This window comes from Uranotaenia lowii, chromosome 1 (assembly GCF_029784155.1).
Source record: "Uranotaenia lowii strain MFRU-FL chromosome 1, ASM2978415v1, whole genome shotgun sequence".
Lineage (NCBI taxonomy): Eukaryota > Metazoa > Arthropoda > Insecta > Diptera > Culicidae > Uranotaenia > Uranotaenia lowii.
The window spans coordinates 96,772,220-96,787,742 of record NC_073691.1 but is presented as its reverse complement, the minus strand read 5'-3'; the positions used below and the strand labels follow the sequence as shown (position 1 = coordinate 96,787,742).

Here is a 15,523-nt window from a genome sequence, read left to right as displayed (position 1 = left end):
TGAACATCCATTGCTATATGTGTAATATATTCGAGGAGCGAAGGTATTGAAAACATCTCCGAAGCAGTGTTTCTTAAATAGGCATCGGTTCTTCCTTGCCCATTTTATAAGGACAATTTATTACATTCAAAATCGATACGTGATCCATATTTGATGAGAAAATCATTCCCTAAAATTCCATTCACTGAGTTTAGCACATTACCAGTAATAATGTGAAACATGCACAAAAATTTAAAATTATTCAACGTAAGTGTTAGGAAAGTAGTGCCTATTGTACTTATTGCTCCTCCGATTGCGCTTATTGGTAATCTTTCATTCGTGTCTATTTTACCATTTTTGGGTATTAATTCTTTTTTAATCAGACAACAGGATGCTCCTGTGTCGATTATAAATTCTATGTTTCGGGTTTGTTTGTTTATTTGAAAACACGCTCTAGAGGCTACCACAGGGTTATTCACGAAATAACTCCTGAAGTGTGTTCACCTCTTCTCTCGTTTGATTTTCTGGGCGAACGTAATTTTCCCGATCTTGCCCTTGTTGAAAACAATTGCAAGAGTGCTGTGCATGTCTTCTTCGATTATTGCTACGATAGCTATTATTGTTGTTAGTATGTCCATTGTAGTGGTTGTTTCTAGGAAACTGACCTCTACCGCCTCTTCCTCTACCAGTACTATTTCCCCTTTGTGACTGGTAGTTATTGTTATTGTTCTGGTATTGGTTATTTTGCCTTCCTCTAGAGTTCCCTCGGAAACCCGAGTGGTTGAATCCTCTGGCTCTATTGCCAGGATTCCCTTGGTATCTCCAGGATGTCGATGGTTGATACCAGTTAACTTCATCGGTTTTTGTTGGCAGGACCTCTAATGCGTCTGATATTGCCCTATTTAATGTTGGCGGGTTCCTTGCCCGAATAAAAAACGATGTCTGTGGATTGTTCAATCCACTAATGAAGGCACTTATAGCTGCCGGTTGCACTATGGCCTCCGCAGCTGCTTCGTTCGGGAAAGTCTTAGTGGAAACGCGTCGCTAATCACGCAGCAAGCTGCTCCACCTCCTTCCCAAATTCTGTTATTGTCAATTTCTTTTGTGTGACTAATTTTAATTCTGCCTCACAATCTATCGGTGTTAATTTCACTGCAAACTTATTCTGGAGGGCTTGTTTCGCAGACTCAACCGTTGCTGCGCCCTCAATTGACCCATGTGCTGCACCAACCAGCCGGGTTTTCAAAAATACCAGAATGTCACCTTCAGGTACATTCTTCGAATAGGCTTTCAATGGGTCTACGGTTTCCAGGAAGTGTCCTAGCTGTAGACTTTCCCCACTAAATTTATTCACGACTTTCATCGCCAGGGATAGGTTCAACCTGTTCGCCATTTTTAGATTATTTTTTAGTCTATTTTTTAATCTTTTGCACAAAACGACCGACCAAACAACAGATCTAAATTTTATCAAATTTCCAATACTGTTTAATTTCGGGTTTATTATTTCGAGTATTTCTATGAAAGCTTTCTTCGAGCTCTCTCTATAAAAATTATATTCAAGCTCAGTCAAATGATCTTTAAGAGCTTTCAATTTTCCCTGTATAATTTGTACGAAGGTTTCTACTTGTTCCTTTTTTCTAACGAGAGTTATTCTTTGATACTCTCTGTTGGGTGATTTTCTTAAATTTTTTTAAATAGTTATTACTTTCCCCTCCGAAATCCCGTGCAACTATTCTTTTAAACGGGGCAAATTATATCTGTTTCACACTGGGGGAGAAAAACCGTGGTTTTCTTTCACGACAAAAGAGTACCTCTTCGCTTGGTGTCTTACAGTAGAATATATTTATGGTTCATTCATTTGCTTATGCTAACTCGCTTGCGCTATGTGCTGTGTCAGCACATGATCGTCGTCGTTCGATGCGGTACAGTTCGTTCATGCTTAGGCAGCATAAACAATCTGTGTCGCGCTGAACACTTTAACCATGGGCGTCCACCACACGCCCTATTTATATATTTTTTAAAATTTTATCTATAGTTACAAATTTTAAAAATAGTTGATAATATGAAAAAAAGATACCATTTGTAATGTAGTGCAGTTTGCTCTGTTTATCATATAATAAGATTGAAATATTAAGCATAATATCTTTCCCTAATGTGTAACAGTAATCGTCCACCACACGTCCTATTGTACTATTCTAAGAATTTATATAATTTTATATAATTTTTTTTTTTTTTATTTTTTTTTTTTGTAAATAAACTACGGAACATATAACCTTTATGAGCTTTTACTCCTTATAATCTCTTATCCTATCCTTATGTATTATATCTTCCTTTCCATTTATCAATACTTTAATGTTTGGATGAAGATCCTCTATGACTTTATATGGACCTAAAAATTTTTTGTCTAACTTCTTCCCTGTTTCGTTTTTTATCAGAATTAAATCATTTTTATTGTATAGTTTTTGAGTAATATTGGAATTGTATTTTGCTGTTCTTTTCTCTTTGCTTAAAATAAGGTTTTCTCTTATTTCTTTATGGCATACTTGTAACTTTAGTGTCAATTGTTTACTGTAGTCATCGATGTCGTAAATAGGTTTTGGTTTGTCGCTCGTTAAATTAGATGGCATGTTGCTATTTTTTCCGAATACTACACCGAAAATAATTTTCACTTAAAATATAAGTGACATCTGGAGTGAATTTTCGCCATACGTAAATTCATGTGAATTTTAAGTGACAGTCAAGTGAAATCTTCTTAAGTGAGCGGTCAAGTGAATTGAAAGTGATCAAGCATGTGGACTGTAAGTGTGTGCTCAGGTCATCGAAATTTTTCTGTGAAAGCAATTTTTCTGTGATATTTTTTGTATTCGAGCAGATAACAATGATTTTTTTCAAAGGATGTATTTATTTAAATCAATTTTAACCCATCAGACATTCATAATTATACTTAAATTTATTTGTTTTGTCCAACAGTTCCTTAGCCGAAAAAATGTTCCGATTCCGAGAAGCAATAATCATCGCGAAAAGCTCCTCCGGCACCTATTTTGTATCCGAATCTGAAAAATACAAGAAAAATGAGTAATAAAATATACAACCTGTGATTTATTTGTGATAATAACTTACAATAAACCGTTAATCGCCACATTGATTGATGATTTCTCATAAAAATTAACATTTTTTTCTATCACCAGTTCTAATTGCTTTTTTGGTGAATCGCTGCTAGCTCCAAGCGACATTGTCAGCAAGTTCTGAGAAAAATATTATTGTTTTGAATCCAATAAATTACTGTTTTGCTCTACTTACATGCTCCGTTGAGTTCAATTGAAACCAAAATAAAAACAATGATTCCCAGTGCAGTCGGTCGACAATAGAATTTCAAATGCCAGTCACTTAAAATTCAAGTGATGTATGAGTGGATATTGGATCGTTCACTTAAAACTTAAGTGAGAGTCAAGTGAAATGTACATGAGCCACTTGAAACGAAGAAATTCACTTGTCCCTTACTTTTAAGTGAATTCTCAAGTGTATTTTAAGTGTGAATTTGGGTTCAGTGTAAATAAAAAGGTGTGTATTTAGTATTGGTGTGTACCGTGTTATTATAAGCAAATGTGTAAAATGGTAACCAATGTACCCAAGAAAATAACTTGTCATTGCAATAAATTCTTAAAAAGTTTCCTAAACATTTGTGTGTGTTTTCCAACGAACCTATGGTTTCATGATGATACGCTGTTGAGTTTAGCTTTTGAATGTTCAATTGTTTTGCCATGGAGGTAAACAAACTAGACATGAATTCTTTACCTCTATCCGATGTAATTCGTTTTGGAACTCCATATTTAAAATCATATGTTCCACAAATGCTTTGGCTACTGTATCTGTCGACTTGTTTGGTATCGGGGTTGAGGTTATAAATTTTGTCAACTCGCATTGGGTTGTTAGTATGTATTCGTAACCATTAGTAGGTATTAAAGGGCCAACTAAATCCATGTAAATTTTTTCAAACGCAGAACTTGCAGTCGTTGTGACTGTCATAGGCGTTTTCTCACATTTACCAACTTTATATATTTGGCATTGCTTGCATTTTTTAATAAAATTTTCGACATCTGATTTCATGTTTTTCCAAAAGTATTTCTTGCTTATAGTTGCAAGTGTACGTTTCATTCCTGCATGACCTGCAGTGGGTAATAGGTGGAAATCGTTAAGTATCATAAGTTTTGTTGCGTCATCTTCTACTTCTTTTATGTTTTCTCCTATCTTTATCAATATAGGTAGCGACTTTTTTTGTATTCTTGGTTTTGATGAAACTAATGCACCATTTTCATATATTTCTTCGTAAGCTTTATGACGTCATGTGTATTTTCATTATTTTTGATGATTATAAAGCTTATATCGCTACTCTTTAAAAATTCCGCTGCTTTTGACAACATTGCCCGTAGCTTATCTTGTCTTTCACTCTCTCTGCGGTGCTGGTTGTTAGACAGGGGGCGCGATGTTCCACGTTATGATGACATCTATTTCATCCCGAATCATGGCCAAATGGTTGAACTCCTTCCGGGTAACGTGGTTCACTACAGCTGCTCCGGCGGCTACAGAAAATATGCTGTCCACCAGCTTGTTGTAAGCAATCGCCTCCGTTGGCGTAAGTAGGCTCTCGTGGATCTGCAGCATAAGTCGGTCGCGTATAATGTTCAATTGTTCCTTGCAAACTTGTACTTGTCCAGCAGTTTACACTCCAAATTGAACAAATCCGCAATCGTGGGCGCTATGTGTTAAAATTATTCTCAATTTCATTGGACCCAAACCAACCCATGATTGATTTGTAAAGTTGACGGCTTCACTATTTAACTTGATCACACCAGCGTCGATTTTGCGCGGGCTCACTTTTTCGTGTTAACCAACTATATTTACTCGGTTCGCATCGCGGGTGGGTTTAATTCGCGAAAATTTAAACTGTACACGGTCGCCATGTAAGGTCTTTTACCACTTCTGTGATATTGTTAAGTCTTTTACCACTTCTATGATATTCACTAGGCAAGAGACTGGTTCGCTTGATTGATTGATTACGAATGGCTTTATTTTCCTATTTCATAATTTACAGTCTCCTGCTTGAGACACTTGAAGCACCCACATATATGCAAAGTGCTACGTACAACGATCACCAATCAGCGATCGTTGTCCATGCGAAAGAAGGAAAGATAGAGACCCTTGAAAATCCAAAATAAATATTTTTTATGAATTAGACAGCATGACGCGCCACTATCTATAATAAAATTTATGTTTGTATTAAAAACAGAAAAAATTGTTCGTGGTGATTTTATGAGTTTAGACTGGTCTAACTCAACGAAATAAATCTATGAGATTTGCGTCCTCTTGTCGATTATTTTGTTGTTGTTGTGGGTTTTGTTGGGGTAGATGTTGTTGGCGAGGTTGTTGTTCTTCAACCACGTTTGCCGTGTGGGCATTGCCACTACCACGCCGATTTCCTCGATAATTGTTATTGTTATAATTTCTATCATTGTAATTACCTCGGTAATGATTGTTGTAGTTGTAATTGTTATTATTGTAATTACCTCTACCTCCTCGTTGATTACCTCTGAAGAAACCGGGGGAAGGAAACCGGGAGTTTCCTCGTGAGTTACTACGTCCTCTCGAGTTTCCTCTATGGTAACCTCTGTTTGAATTAGAAAACCATAAAGTCATTTCATTATTCTTTAGCAATCCCGGCCCACATTCAAGGGCATCAGAGATGGCCGTCAAAGGGTTTCACCACTTTCAAGGCTATATTCAGATCTAGCTTAGCCATTTTGGATGGTATACCACTTAAAACATTTTTTTTTCCGAAGTTCCATGAAATATTACTAATACTTGTTCCTGAAAAATGTTTTGATAACCTGCATATATATACATCAATGTTTATATAACCTATCTATAGCTTTACCGTTTGTAATAGCAGATGTTCAATTGAAGTTCAGACACAATAAATTTGAGTCAAGTAATCCTCTTGATAAGCTAAAATATCCATTAAACCTCAACAACGACAAAAATTTGAGTTCGCTCTAGTTTCGGTGAAGTTTCTTTTCCCTTAATAGTGCACATCAGTTTCTTGAGACTATTTTTAAAGTTAAATATTTGTTAGAAATTGTTAAATTTACTCACATTACTCATTATTCCGTTTCTTTTCCTGGTTTGTAGCGGTTCCTAAAAATTTTTGAACTCTAGGTTACTAACTTGTTTTGTATAACTATTTATTTTAGATACTTAGCTTATATGTTTCATAGATGTAGGTAATGGTTTCCCAACGTTCCATGTGAGGATCATTTCCAGTTCATCTTTCAGGTTGGTCAGGACGTTCCTCTGCTTCCTAGTGTGGTGGTTCTCGACAGATGCTCCAGTGGCCATATCGAAAATGTTATTCACCAGCCTGATGTACGCATTTACTTCCTGTTGAGTGAACGGATCTTCCTTCAGCCGTAGCATTAGTTGTTCCCTTATCGCTTCCAGTTGTTGCTTGCATATTTTAATCAGAATTTCGTTCTGTTCGTAGTTTGTTGTACTCATTGTTCATTGATTGTCTTTTGTTTCTGACTCACTAGATTAGCACACTTCTTTTCCCCGTTAACATTTTTTTTTACTTTTTAAGGTGCTGCCGATAAGTTGTTCATTTGGATCGCACGAGTGGCTACTCGTTCCGTTTGTTGGCGGTGCAGTTTTATGATCACCTTAATTGTAATATATCCGATTGCGGCTACCGCAATCGCGCACAGTGCCACTGTTTGGGCTACTTGGTTTTGTTCGCACGCACTGTTCGTCACCGGCGCAACGATTTCGTCCGCGCTGAACCATCCCATTGTAAAGTACTAGTTAAGTTTTTGTACTTTTTAAGGGAATATTTCTGACACTTGCACTTTTAACTAGTTTTACTTTTCCGAACGTCGCGTGTCACCAAGTAATAAACCGGGCAGGATCGCCATGATTTGCAAGCAGACTTTTTACCCGGTTCGGCTGTGATATATGAATGACTATTCTGATTGGGGGTTCTCTTAAGACTAACTTTATTTTAATTCCTCTTTACAGTTACAGTCCGAAAGTGAGTAGTCAGCATCTTGCGCTGAGCCCTCACATTGGACTTTGGTCGATATACAGTTTGTTTATGCTTTGCGTGCATAAACAAACTGTAACATTGATGAAACAATGTTGTGGATCCACCACAGCTTCATGCAGCGGGACAAAAACGCGTACTTGTCCGCATCATCAGTTAGGTTGGCAATTCGTCGCTGGAAGCGAGTCTTGAAGGCCAACCATTCACTTACTGATCCATTGAATCTGGGTAGCTCCAGACGGGGTAGGTGATCACATTTTTGTGCATTCACGGCGACGGTTTGGTCCAGAAGGTTATCACCGGCCGATCGTTGCGAACTTCTTTTCTTTATCTCCATGTGGTAGTTTGCCCAACGATGGAGCCTTGCTTGTGTGTCGATCACCGACGTGAGTAACGGCGATCTCCTTGCAGAGGGACCAGCTTCTCCCTCAATTTTTAACAGCACGCTGTTAGCTTGCTCGAACAGGACTTTGAGTGTATCCTGTCGAACTTGGATTTGCTCCAGTGGATGTGGATTTGTATCCACTTGAGCGTCCACGTATGTCGTGATTTCGGTGATCGACCCCTCGATCGAGGTCAACTGCCGGAACCAGACATCTCGATTCGTAGTTGGTAATTGAAAAGTGAGTTACTTACTGCTGTGTTTCGTTGGAGCGTGGTATCACGTTCCACTTTACTTAGTCGTTGATCTCGTCAACTAGCGCTACCAGATGGTCGACGATATGTGTGGTTGTCGACTGGTTCGTTGCTAACTCGTCCCCCCTTAGTGGTTCGGTTCCATTCGGATAACATCTGCAATTGTCAATGTCCTGAATACGGGTCGGAAGGTGATCGTCAAGGAGGGTGATTTCCTCTTCTAATGGATTTGCTGTATAATTGAATGTTGCTGATTCTCCTTTAAATAGCCTTGGTATACAGGTGGAGTTATCCAACTGAGTGTTTCGAATTTCAAATACAGTTGGTTCTACTTTATAGATTTCTTCGACGTGAGCTAGATAGAGCCGGTGTGGCAAGTGGATTTGTTTGTTTTTGTGAGCGATCGGGAACAACCGTACTTTGTTGAAAACCTTGGGATCGAGTTTTGGCATCTTGATGATGAGTGCGATTTCCATGTTGTTCGATACTACGGATGTCGTGGCATAGTTGGTGGCCTCTACAGCGGTTTGAACTGAGATGTTTTCCCTAGCTAAATCTGAAATAAAAATGCCAATCTCACGTTGACTTAAGATTTTCTCATTAACTAATCCTAATTTTGCTAACACGATTGTGTCGCTAATTTGAGAAAGTTTTTTTTAACAAGTAATTCAAATGAAAAAGAATTTTTATGCAATACATTTGTACCTGTTTGTTATTATTGATTATCAAGTCATTTATGGAAGAATTGATCATTTTAAGATCTTTGGCATCCGGAGTGCCAGCCAAGAATTTCCAAAAAGTTCCTAAACTATTGAATCTTTTATGTCTTCTGACAGGGTCAATACTTCTAAGAGCGAGTCTATTTCATTAAACTTTTCGATGATTAAATTTGTAAACTCATTTTTACTGAAGTTATCAAATTGATCTTTAAGGTCTCTGACTTGGCTCTTTATGGTGGTGAGGTTGAAATGATGTATATAATACTTGTAGTCCAGTCTGAGTCTTGCTTCTCCTCGTTGAAATATCAGAATCGGTTGCCGTCTTAAATCCTGCAAGTTAATCGTCACTTCAGGGGTTGTTTGTATCGTCTCATATCTGGTAAGGGTCAGTAGCATATATCTAAAAAGAGATTAACAATAACTTGAATTAACTTTTTATGATTTTAATGTCATCTTTGTGAACCCGGCGTCCATCATTCGTTTTAATCGTATTTTTGTTGACATGAGAAATTTTGATTTTTTTGAATCGTTTTTTATATTTGAGTCGTTGTCGTGTATTCTCATAGGCATCTACGTTTTCCGGTATATCAACAAGTTTTTTGTTTCTATTACGTTGAATTTGAGCGTCTTTTTGTGTCTGTTTCAAGTTTATGTAGACTTGTTCGATTATAGCTGATGTCTGGGGTGAAGGTAGGGTGAACTTGAGCAACTGCTTGTGCGGCGGCATTATTTGCCTCCTCCACAACCACTTGCAAACGAGAAATTTGCTCATCTTTCTCTGCGGCATGGCGCATTAATTCTTGCAACTGTAGTTGCATTTGGGCGAATTGTTGCTCCATGTCGAAGATTTTTTTATTTTTGTCGAAACGGGTTTTTCGGGATTAAATTTTTGCGGAAATACAGTCACTTTTCCCAAATCGAGTTAGGCAGGTTTAAATTTTTTCAGGAATTGAATCACTTTTTGTCAACTTGGGGTTCAATTCTTGCGGTTAAAAAAAATAATCACTTTTGTCAGGTCGAGTTTTGCGTGGTATAAAAGGACACTTTTTATCAAATTGAATATTGCTGGGTTCAATATTTGTTTAAATAAGATCACTTTAACTGATATATACTTAAAGTTACATTGAGTTCAGTTGATTTAAAAAAAAAAATACATTTATTCGCTTTTATTGGAGGATCACAATTAACGATCTGGCTGATCTAACTACGCGACTCGAACTGACTCTGGTCTTCCGACCATTTAGCAACCTAACATATTCTAATGAAAAAAAAAACTACCTCGGTCAGCTGGGAACTCGCTGGAACCGATGTGTTCTCCCATCAGATTGCCGCGTCTCAGGTTTCCGATTACTGCATCGATGCAGTTTTCGTGAAGATGCAGTAATGTTGATGTTTCGCAATCTGAGAATGTGTCTCGGTCGCTGATTTGCGTGAATGGGCTATCGGGAATGGGCTGTGTACATAACTATATAAAATTTATACTTAAAATCTTCAATATTTGTATGTAGTCGTTGTTTTATCTTTTTCTTTGAATTGTGAAACTAAATTAAAATCACTTACCGCTAATTTATGAAGAGGCGTCCTCCAGTCTCGGTAATCCGCCGAGACTATCCTCGGTACGTCCTTTGTGGCCTCCGGTAATCCCCCGAAGTTGTTCCTGATTTTTTTTCTAGGCACTGCCAATCACTTCTTGTATTTCACTCTCCTCAGGTCGATGTTATGACCAGGTTCCTGCGGCTTTAAAGTCGATCAGACTGGGGGACCTTTCGCACATTATGCGAGTATGTGTCTGACGTTGACCTGCCTGACACGAGCGTCGACCTAAACTCATCATGATTCCATGGAGGGACAGACTCGAATATCTCGTCGGCGTTATTGCCCCAAAGAGGGGGGGCTCCTCCCTGCGCTCCGGTATAACAGAGATAGTCGTTGAAGCCGCGCACAACGCGTTTCACACGGTATCGGAACAAAGAAATGGCCGAGAAGATGTGTACCGATGCCTGTGAATACACCAATCCTGTGGCTTCTCGCTCGAAGATCGGTTTGAGGGCACGTCCGGCGTGTCGGGATGCGTCTTGGATTCTGGCGTTGAAGCCAACCTGGGCGACGCTTCCACTGCTCGCGATCGATTCGGCGTGGGCGTTGAAGGCGAATTGGTTTGATTTGGCCGATGACAGTATCTCGGAAATCGATAGCAGGAGCGGGTAGATGATGGGTAACCCGATAAAACTTTGGATGCCTGTAGTGTCAAAGTCTGGAATCCAGGCATTGCGTTCTCCTTCTATGTAGACAGCGTTGAGTCCAGCGCTGCGGATTGTACGGACCTGTTCATCCGTGAGGGGCTCGGCTACGTTACATCCGAGTAAGTTCCTGTTAGGGAGCCAGTGTCCCGGGGCTCCATCGGGGCGGATCTCGATGGGAACGTCCCACTCAACGTGGTGGTCGATGACCGGGTGGTGATGGACTGCGTCCGTCATCAATAGGTCCTGGACCATGCGGTACACCGCAATGAATGGCGAGGGGAGTGTCTCATAATGTATGTGGGAGACGGGGTCGACCCTGCCGTAGTGTCCGGGGATACCGAGTATCATGTCTGGCCGAAGATGAGCCTGGACGGATAGGAAGTAGCGGCGATCTAAAACCTGTGCTTGAAGTAAATGGTTAAATAGTTCTTTTGATTCAGTCCTTTGCACAGTCTTTTACACAGTCTTTCATACAGTCCTTTTTTTAGGAACTTTTATCGGGTTTAATTCGCAATGCACTCGATATCACTTCGAGGTAGCACAACGCGGAATAAAACACTCACGATTGTCGAATCCTACCGACTTCGCCAGTTAAGTTCGGGCGTTCGGAATCAGGCTTTTTAAAAAAGGAACAACTGAAATCTATGGCTGCGCGACACTGAATGAATGAACGTTTTTTCAATTAACTTACTTCTGCCACCTGGTTCCTAACTAACTGCTGACGGTGCTGGGCCACGCGTGATCGTCCGACGTCCGGTGATTCTACTGATGGTGCGTTTCTACCGTGTGAGCCACCTGGTGATGACAAGATGTGCATCAAGAACTGCTGAGTCCGCTGTTGCCAACTGCTCCCAATCTGGGTGTTGGGATTGCTGGCTGGAACCGCGGTACAAGCCCGTTCGTAACTTGCGTACGTCTTGATTTCGTTATTTTCTCAACTTCTGGAAGAGCATATTCTAGTATCTGACTTCTATTTCTTACATCTTGATGCACTTGTGCGACAAGCTTGTTTCTTTTTCTCACGTTAAATTTTATTAGATAGTCCACTACGGCTGTCGACAGTTTAAGTAAATTCTTTATTTCCGTAGGACTTTCGGCTTCATATATGCGGGGTTGATCAGACTCCCTTTTTTTCATTTTCATTATTTTTATTTTCTTTATTTTTATTCTGAGATATCGATTTTTTTTGTCATCGATCTCGTATTAACTAGTAAAATATTAGCTTTAAGTTGTTCTAATGTAATAGCAATACGCGATAATGCGTCTGCTGCTACATTTTCCTTACCTACTATATACACAATGTCGTAATCGTATCCTTCTAGATCGATACGCATCCTCGTCAATTTTGACGTTGGTTTCTTCATGTTAAACAGATAGACAAGAGGTCTATGATCTGTTCTTATTGTGAATCGTCTGCCATACAGGTACTGGCTCATCAATCGGGTCCACGTTACTCGATGGGTTTTGAACGGTTGCCCTTAGTGCATTAAGTTCCAAGGCAATGGACTGGAGCGAAGGGGTAAGCTCCTGTTCTAAATTGGAGAAGCAATTTTTGTGCTGCTCCTCCACCATAGACATAAGGCAATTTTGATGGCCTAAGATCATTTCCTCCAGCATTTCGAAGGTTTGCGCCATCTTCTTTTTATGTCCGTCGAAAGTTGACACGTATTGCTCTTTCATTGACTGTTGTTGTTGTTTTCTTTTTTCCGGGATTTTCATCCTCGCGGATGATTCATCCCTTTCTTTCATTGACGATGAGAGCGTGTCAATTAGATTATCTGCCGACGGAGATGGTCGCATGGCCGCTTTTATCAATGAGGAGAGTTAATTTTTTTTGGATTCTTATTTGATTCGAGAGTGTATCGATACCCTCAATGAAAGTTTCAATATATGACAATTTTGAAACCTTAGAGCTCAACTTCTCATGTGCCGTATTTTGCAATTTGAGCTGCTCCAATATTTGTGTTTGCTGGGTCATCAATTTTGTATGGTCAATCTGTTCGTTCATTGAAAGTTGGCAGTCATGGCACACCGGGAGCATGAACCGCCTAATCGATTCTTCGCAATTCCGCTGCACTCCAATACAGGCAGCATGGTACCTTCGGTGGCATGGTCCAGTACACGTCCAAAGGTGGACGCTATCAACGATATTACATGTGGCGATATGGCACGACGGCATGTTTCTATAACACTTTTTTATACAACAATTTTGAAAAAAAAAATTAAACTCGCCCTCCGTTAAATCTACTACGCTGTGGGTGGCTGCCCCTGGTCATGAAGATCTGGGATTGCACGGGTTTAACTAGATCAGACTCTTGAACCTTCTGAATTGCCTCATTGATCCTCTCAAATTTCCCGGCTCTAAGTATAATTTTTATTTCATTACTTCTTAGACCACTAATAAGGATATCAACACCTTGTTTTGTAGCCATTTGGTTTTCTTTGTTGACAGGAATGTCTTCATCTATATATAAAGTTGCAAGTTGGAGAGTCAATTTCTCCACTTGATTGCAAAAATCATCTAAAAATCTTTTTTGCTTCAAAGTTCCGAGCTTTGTCTTAATATTATCAGAATTTACTTTAGAGGAGCATTGCTCCTTGAGCTTATTCAACATCTCATTCAGAGTCTGTGCTCCTGATATGGCTTGCCGGGCAATTCCCGTAAGCCTGGTTTTTATAAATTAGAGTGTAGTTTCCTCGGCTGATGCTCTTTGAGCAGCAGAAGCTGCTGAAAAATCTCCATTAACGATGTCGTTAAACAACGCGACAGCGTCAAGGAAAGAATTTAGATGTTCGGGGCTCCCATCGTACATTTGTAGGAGGGATGTGCCCATCTTTATATCTACTTTTGCCATTTTGGCTTTATATATTTTTAATAATATAAGTATGATTTTTGCTAATGTTTTGAACGAAACTAGTCCCACTCGTTCTAATTTTTGGTTAATCAGCGTCCTTATTTGACCAAATAATAGTCGTACCTCTTTCAATATATATTTTTGAAAATTTTCATCGAAATGTTCAGCGATTCCTAAGATTTCATTATACCAATCTCTTGCTTCATTCAGTTTATTAATAAGAGTGGTTTTTCTGTACTTTCTTAAAGGTGTTTTTTAAGGTTGCTTAAGATTCTTGTTAATTCGCTAAGTTTCTTTTTCACATACTCTATGTATTTTATTTTTATTCATTGTTACGTAAACTCAAGCTCAACGAAGTAAGCAAGTAAACATCTACTTCTTCGTTTTTGCTAATTTTGCATAGTTTTTTCTCGACTTACATTTAATAAACGGTACCAATCACCTGTCCACCGATTCCGTGCTGTATGACGTCGTGATGATTCATCAGTCCCTTCTTTGTGGTTAATATCACGTTACCACTGATGCTGGGTAGGAGTCTCGATGCTACATCTGCTAATTTCTTCTTACCGACGCTATTAACTCCAACAATCGGTAGAAATCCTGTTGCTACTGCTGTCGGTACTACGGTGATTGTGTTCTGGTTTTTATCTGTTGTCACTATCAACTTCTCTTTTTCCAACAACTGAATCAACTTATTAACTGCTTTGCATACTATTATTTTTGCTTGGTTTAGCTTTTTCAGAGAACTTCGTAAAGCTTCCGTGGTGATTCACTTCACAACTTTTTTTTTTCTCTCTTATAAGTAAAACTTTTAGTCCGCACTATAATTTATTTACACAACGGTTGTTCGTACGTTGTTAAGGCTTATCGCCTTTTCCAGTCTTGCCTCTGTTTTCATACGTTCACTGAGCAATACACTGGCAATAACCAAAGCAGTTTAATAAGTATGCTATCATCAGTATTCATTAATCAAGCATTTTTCAGCATTTCTGAAAATGTCGGTTTGTTCTTTTTACACTTTTATGCGTTTATAAACATTTGTGGATCTTCTTCTTCACTTATTATTCCTTTCAATTTTCTATTTTGATGCTGTTTAGGTTTGTCGATGCCGCCACAGCGCGGTCAAATCCTTGGCGTCTCCATTTTTTCTTCATTATTTTTTGTAGGATCCACAATACTTGCAGTACATTGACTGTTAAGATTATCCATAACTTTATTTCGTGTGCCTCATGCAAGTTTGTGTTGTTTTCTAAGTGTTCGTTAATTTCTATGTTGGTTGTGCCTTCTTGGGTTGAACTTTTGGAGTTTTAATCGCCCATTTTGGTACACTTTATTTTCATCTTTTTTTACACGATTGATTTTCTGCTTTCACTCAGCGGAAGCGCACTCCTCAAAGCTAGTTGTTCTGCTGCTGTTGCATTCACGTTTTAATATTTTTTTTTTTTTCACTGTCAATACACTAGACCACTTTTTTCACTAGCCATTGTTAATGTTTGTACTATTCCGTTTTCGTCACGGTCTAGGATTTGTCGTTGCTGTTTATCCAGCCAGCAATAGTTCCAACAGCAGCGAAAAAAAAAAAAATAAATACACCACCCAGCGAAGGGCACTCATTCACACCATTGGCTACAATTATTTTAGCCCCGTCGGCTCGGTCATAGTTAAGTTGGGAATAAAGTTTAACTTCCCCCACTTCGGTTGGTTGTGTTCTACAGATATTGGGTCACTTATTCATATTTTCTCGAGATGTATTTTTTTCACTTTTAGCCATGACTAGTTAGTTGATGCATTTGCCATTTGGTAATTTTCTATTTGGTAGCACTGTTACAATATTTTTTCACTAAGGAAGCTGCTGGTACCGCACACGACTTCAAATGTCTACAAGGCACTTTAACGCTTTTCACAGCTGAAACTGTGAATCTGCACGGTCGCCATTTAAGTTTTTACAAATTTGCACTGAGAACGGGACCCATCAGCGGGCATCGCATGGATGCCCGC

At 39.0% G+C, this 15,523-nt stretch overlaps 1 pseudogene; it reads right to left on the bottom strand.

The window, feature by feature from the left end:
• Nucleotides 1-7,749: 7,749 nt before the first annotated feature.
• Nucleotides 7,750-8,888, bottom strand: LOC129737651 (uncharacterized; annotated as a pseudogene).
• Nucleotides 8,889-15,523: the final 6,635 nt, after the last annotated feature.